The sequence below is a fragment of the Dipodomys merriami genome, unplaced genomic scaffold (genome assembly GCF_024711535.1).
Source record: "Dipodomys merriami isolate MVZ:Mamm:240054 unplaced genomic scaffold, mDipMer1.0.p SCAF_605, whole genome shotgun sequence".
NCBI classification, from domain to species: Eukaryota; Metazoa; Chordata; class Mammalia; order Rodentia; family Heteromyidae; genus Dipodomys; species Dipodomys merriami.
This window is the reverse complement of record NW_027206186.1, coordinates 609,265-616,195: the sequence shown is the minus strand read 5'-3', so window position 1 is coordinate 616,195 and position 6,931 is coordinate 609,265. Positions and strand designations below refer to the sequence as shown.

At 38.4% G+C, this 6,931-nt stretch overlaps 1 non-coding gene across 1 annotated transcript; it reads right to left on the bottom strand.

The window, feature by feature from the left end:
- Nucleotides 1–6,173: 6,173 nt before the first annotated feature.
- LOC138814745 (U6 spliceosomal RNA) lies at nt 6,174–6,278 on the bottom strand. The gene has a single exon (XR_011368070.1). It is a non-coding gene; the product is annotated as a U6 spliceosomal RNA (small nuclear RNA).
- Nucleotides 6,279–6,931: the final 653 nt, after the last annotated feature.

Here is a 6,931-nt window from a genome sequence, read left to right as displayed (position 1 = left end):
GTAGATTTTGTTACAGCCTTTCACATTCAAAATGTGTTTGTTTTTATGGGCAAGATGTGACTCCTGAAGGCAACAGATAGAAGGATGTTGATTTTTACTCCAACTATACAGTCTATGTTGCTTAATTGCAGAGTTAAGCCCGTTAATGTTAAGAGATAGGACTAAGAGGTATTTGGGAGTGCCTACCATTTTATCCACCTTCTTGGGAGTTGGGGCACCTGGGTTCTTCCTATGGTTCTTGGATACTCAGTTTGGGTGTGGTTTCTTGGCCTGTACTGTGGTCTTGTTCGTTTTCTATGTTTAGGACATCTTTCAGTATCTTTTGTAGGGCTGCTTTGGTGGAGATATAATATTTCCATTTTTCTTTGCTATGGAATGTTTTTATTTGACCTGAAGTTATGAAGGAGAGTTTAGCTAGGTAAAGTATTCTTGGTTGATTGTTGTTTGTCTTTAGTGCATGTCATACATCATGCCAGGATCTTCTTGCTTTGATTGTCCCTGCTGAGAAATCTGAGGGGATTCTAATTGGTTTCCCTTTATAGGTGATTTATCTTTTCTCCTTCGCTGCATTAAGGATCCTTTCCTTGGTCTGAGTTTATCCTTTGCAGATTATAATGTGATGGTAGGATGTCTTGTTCTGGTCTGTTCTATTTGGAGTTCTAAAAGCTTCTTGTATCTGAATAGGCCTATCTTTTTGTATGTTTGGGAAGTTCTCTGCTAGGATCCTGTTAAACAAATTTCCTAGACCATTAACTTCTGTCTCTAGGTGTTCCTCTACACACATTATCCTCACATTAAGCCTTCTGATGATATCTTCCAAGTGTTGAATAGATCTATCTTATTTATTGGACTTGTCTTGGATGGTTGTATGTTCTTTCTCTATAATATGTAGGTTGTCTTAAATCCACGAGTTTCGATCTTCTGCATGGTCTGACATACTGCCAAGACTTTCTACTTTGTTATTTTTTTTCCCTTCTAATTGATGGGCTTTGATGGCTTCAAATTCTTTGTTGGAACTTTGTTCTAGATCTTGTGCGAACTTCTTTACTTCCTTAATTTGGTGTTCCATGTTTATTCTCAAATCACTTAGTTGATTTGTTATCGTTTCCTTGGACTCTCATTCCTTCTGATTGGCTCCAGTGAGCATTACCTTCCCAGTCTCCCTGATTTCTTTTTTTTTGGGGGGGGATCAGGTCATGGGGCCTGAACTCTGGGCCTGAGCACTGTCCCTCAGCTCTTTAGGTCAAGGCTAGCACTCTACCACTTGAGCCACAGTGCCTCTTCTGGCGTTTTTTCTTTTTGCTTATGTGGTGCTCAGGAATTGAACCCAGGCCCTCATGCATGCAAGGCAAGCACTCTACCACTGAGTCCCCTTACCAGCCCATGTCTCCCTGATTTCTTTCAGCTCTCTGTTTTTGTATTCCATTAATGCCTCCATTGATATTTGTCTATTCTCAGCCCTATCTCTCAGTTCCTGTATTTCTCATTGATTAGCATCCTCACGTTCATGCATTTCCTGTAGTTTTCTTTGAGTGTTTTCAGCTTGTTCACGCCATTGCTGACTTGCTCGTTGTCTGTTCTCAGCCAGCTCACATAATTGCTATCTTTCTCTTTGACTGATCTGAACCTGCTCACACAATTCCTTTATTTCTCTTTGAATGTTCTCAATCTGCTCAGGAAATTCCTGTATCAATCTTTGAGTAGCTTCCTCATGCTCATGAGACTCCTGTATTGATCTTTGGTTTGCCTCCTCTGTCTCCCACTCACACTGAGACCTTTGCATGTTTTCACTCTTTTCATTTACGCCTTTTACCTGTAGTGTTTGTAGAGCTTTTTGGGAACTCTCCTCTGGATTGTTCATTATCTGTTCTGTCCCCTGATTGTCATGAGTGGGAGTTGAGATCTCCAGGATTGCCATTTTTTCTTGTGTTTTTCCAGCTTGTTCTGCCCATTTGGGATGAGAATAACACCAGTTTTGTGTTAAAACACTATTTTAAGGTAACTATCAAACAAAGTCTGTAGTTGCACAGTCAAAAGTCTGCAGATACAATCTTGTTCAAGAGATACAATCTATTGAACATTGAACAACTATGTCTTAATGGCCTAAGAACAGCAAAGGACAATTTGGCGACCAGAAATTATTAGGTTTATGGAAAATGTGGAGAAAAATAGCATTAGAGGGATGTGGGAAGGTGAGGGAGAGTGGAATTAACAATGTCCTCATATCAAAGAGGGAAATGGATTGGACAGAATGATAGCAGAGAGAGGAAAAAAGGAAAAAAGAAAAAGAAAGAAAAAAAAGAAAAAAAGAAGAAAAAGAGAAAAGAGAGAAGAAAAAATGGAAAAACAAAATTTAAAAAGTAAAACCCTTAAAAACTGCAGTGATAGTATTCAGAGAACAATGAGGACAGGATGAGAGGAGGGGAGGGATAGAAAGGAGACATGAACAACTAGAAAAATAAAAATGTTTAAAATACTATATGGGTATAAAGAGGTAATACTGCTGTTAAAGAATTTAAGTCTAAGAGGTTTTGAATTGAGTAATAAATTTCTGGATTAAGTGTATACACAATGGACGATAAGATCTAATAATCGGCGACGCGTATATTTGAGGGTGAGCAGAACAGCAATTAAGTCATGCAGAAAAGAAGGAAAGAGAAGAAGTGAAAATAATGAGAAAAGAAAGAAAAAGAAAGGAATCAAAACGTCAGTATAGAAAAAAAAGATATAAAACAACAATTTAAAAATATTAAAATTTAAAAAAATTAAAAGTAAGGTTCAAAAGAAGAAAGGTCTTTGATTTTTTGGGGGGTGGGGGTTGGGAAGATTCTGTATCTCCCTTGTGTCCATAACCAGTCTCTTGGTGGAGTCTCTGGTCTGCTTGTGGTGTTTGGTTTTCCTGCGGCTTGATCAAGTTACTTAAGTCAGTTTGTTTGGGCAAGCTGAAAAGTGCTCTGCTTTACCCAGGATTTTGTGATCCTCCTCCAAGGCTAGTTCAGTGGGAGAGGGATCTGTTTTGAGTATCGCAGAAGCGGGAGATGGCTGTGCCCTCTAGTTTGGAGATGATGACATAAGGCTAGGTTCTGGGTTGAGTTGAGGCCTTTCAGCAAACAGTAGTTCTTCCCTGAGGGTCTAGCTTCTGAGACATTCTCAGAGTCCAGCCTCGAGCCTTTCTCAGGATTATGTTTACTGAATTTCAATTGATTATCTAGGCTGCTGTAGGGAGGGGCAGCCTCTGGCTCTGTTTACCCAATGAAGAAAGCCACTCCTGGGGGCAGAATTTCCTCTGCCTGGGGTGGGTGACTATTTCCTGGGAGGGGTTGAGCCTGGTAGGTCTGGGCAGGTTCCTCTGACCTGCTAAATGACTGTCTTGTTATCTCTCAAGGCCTAAGTTGGAGCTGGAAGCTCATCCAGGCCTTTGTCTGTATCAAGATGGAGATTTGTGTTGAGAAAATTGTAATTAAAGGCAGTAAGTGCATAGCCTAAAGACACAGTGAGGAAGGAAATGTGTCAAAGTTTCCAAAAGCCTTTCAGCAATACAAAAATGGTAGGTAAAATCTCTCCATTCTCTTATACTCTCAATTCAATATTCATATTGTCCAATAACTAATAACATAACAATTATGACCGTGGTAATTGCTTTTTGTCACATTTTGTCTTCAACACAGACTGTGTTGGTGACATTGGATTATCATGCACAAACTGAGATTATAAATTGAGGTCCAAAGAGAGCCAATTTTCTTCTGTTCCAAGGTTCTAGTATCCTTTTTAAAAAGTATTAAACTTTTAAATACCATCAGTTATTGTCTTGTAAGAATCTCAAAACGAAATAAATTCACATATTATCACTCCAAAATGCTTTAAAAGTAGGAAATGATAAAAGAGGACTCCGTGAAGTACAGTTTCTTCTACTTTTAAAATTATTCTTAAAGCCGTGTGCTGGTTGGACACACCTGTAATCCTGTCCACTCGGCATATCTACTTAGGAGCTTGAGATCTGTGGATAAGTGTTGCAAGCCAATCAGGGCAAAAAAAAAAAAAAAACCCATAAGATTATTTTTCAAAAATTTAAATGAACTAGAAAAGGGCCAGAAATGGAGATGTAGCTAATATATTAGCTGACCAATCTAGAGAGAAAAGGCCTAGCGAGTCCTTGAAGCCCTTAGTTCAAACTCTGCACACTCCAACAATCAGGTATGCACACGCACAAGCATGCATGTGCACACACACACACACACACACACACATTCAAAATATCTTCATGTCAGTGTATTGCATTAATTTCTTTGTTAACGATATTATATAGGTAAAATAATAGAAGTAAACTCTTCCATCTCAGAACATTTTTAAACTTTTTTTATTGTAAGAATACTGTACAGAGGGGTTACAGTTACATGTGCAAGGTAATGAGTACATTTCCTACCAAGCATTGTTACCTCCCCTTTATTTTTCCCCCACCATCCCTTCCCTTCCACCTTCACAAGTACATTCCTCACCACCCCCCATCCCAACCCCGCCTAAATTGTAAAGTTCGTTTTTCAACATAGTGTCTTGTGCATCTCATTGTTACAATGGGTCAACCTGTATCTCTATTTAAGCATTTTGTTTTTTTCCCTTTCCCTCCCCAAATTAGAGAAGTGTATATACAATACGCAGGCACAACGACATCAAATACAGTGAAAACAGGCGTTATGTTGTGTGGGAGGACCATATAAAAAATAAAAAAATCACATTGTACGTTATAATTACATTAGAAACAATAGCAAGAAAGAAAAAGAAAACCTATCTTGGGGTTCCTATCTTGGGGTTCATTTAGCTTAACATCATCTTATATAGTCATATGCACATAGTTTTTTTTATCATTTCTGCTTATCCCAGACATATATTTACTTAATGCAAATAAGGGATACCATGGGACCTATGATTCTTTGGACTTGGCATATTTCAGATAATATAATTTTTCCAAGTTTTTCCATTTTGTAACAAATTGGGTGATGGCATTCATTCTGATGGACGATAGAATTCCCATACACAAACACACACACACACACACACACACACACACACACACACACACACACCATTTTCTTGAAGCATTTATCTACTGAGGGGCATCGAGGTTGGTTCTATATCTTAGCTATGGTAAATAATGCTGCAATAAACATAGTTGTGCTAGTAGTTTTAATTTCGTCTTGTTTGTTTGTGATCATTTGGGTGAACGCCCAAAAGTGGGATTGCTGGGTCATAGGGGAGCCCTATGTGGAATCTTTTTTTTGTGTGAAAATATTGTACAGAGGGGTTACAATTACATGGGCAAGATAATGAGTACATTTCTTGTCAAGCATTGTGGCCTCCTCCTTTGTTTTCCCCTTCCCCCTCTCCCCCCAAACAATCCTCCCCGCTCCCCGACTCGCACCAAAGTTGTAAAGTTCATTTTCGACATAACGACTTGTGCATCTCATTGTTGCAGTGAGTCCACCTGTATCCCTATTTAAACGATTAGTTTTTCCCCTTTCCCTCCACAAATTATACCTACATCAAATACAGTGAAAGCAGGATTTATGCTGTGGGGGAGGGACATACAAAACAACAAAGAAATAATTTTATAAATGTGTTAGAAACAATCTCATGAAAGAAAAAAAAAAAACATTTGAATACATACCTTAGGGTTCATTTCCCTAACATCAACTTATCTGAACTTTTCTCCTTGACTCAGACATATACTAGATATTGCAAATAAGAAAAACATGGGATCTATGTTTCTTTGGGCCTGGCTTATTTCGCATAATACAATTTTTTCCAAGTCTTTCCATTTCCTAACAAATTGGGCAATGTCATTCTTTCTGATGGAGGCATAGAATTCCATTGTGTATATATACCACATTTTCTTGATCCATTCATCTACTGAGGGACATCTGGGTTGGTTCCATACCTTAGCTAAAGTAAATAGTGCTGCGATACACATGGTCGTGCTGGTAGCTTTAGTGTGGTCTTGTTTGTAAACATGTGTGTAAATGCTCCCAAAAGTGGGATTGCTGGGTCATAGGGAAGCTCTATGTGGAGTCTTTTGAGGAACCTCCATACTACTTTCCAAAGTGGTTGAACAAGTTTACACTCCCACCAAGAGTGCAGTAGGGTTCCCTTCTGGCCACATCCCCTCCAGCATCTGTTGTATAAATATAGACTGCTTCAGAATTTGCTTGTCATCCTTGCGCAGGGGCCATGCTAAACTTCTGCATATTGTTCAATTTTAGAGTATGTGCTACCAAATTGTACACAGAACATTTTTTATATATAAGGTGGAATTGATTTTCTTAAACTAGATAATTCAACAAAAAGTAAGTTCTAAAGTATTGTCGTGAAATTTTAGAACCATATATTTCTTACATAACCACACATTTAAGAATAAAGTCAAGATTGATATGTCAAAAACATAATAATTCCAGATATTTGTTGTTCAAGAGATGTGTAGCAAGAGGAATTCAGTTATTCTATACAAGCCCCCTGTCATAATGAACACAGCAGCAAGTGTTAAGGTTTGTTAAAAGTTTTAATGTTTTGGGCTGGGAAGGTGGATCAATGGTAGAGCACTTGCCTTGCTTGCATGAGACCCTGGGTTCTATTCCTCAGCACCACATAAGCAGAAAAAATAGACGGACATGGTGCTGTTGTGGCTCAAGTGGTAGAGTGCAAGCCTTGAGCTGAAGAGCTGAGGGATAGTACCCAGGCCCAGAGTTCAGGACTCACGACTGGACCTCCCTCCAAAAAATTTAATGTTTTAAATATGTTTAATTTTGGGAATTTGCTTATATATGCCAAAATTAAGACTTTTTGTCAGGTCATAAAACTTTTCCATAAAGTATTTAAGATTTATGGTAGCAGATATATACTACTAAGTATCTCCATTTCAGAGTTTATAGAAAGGATACTA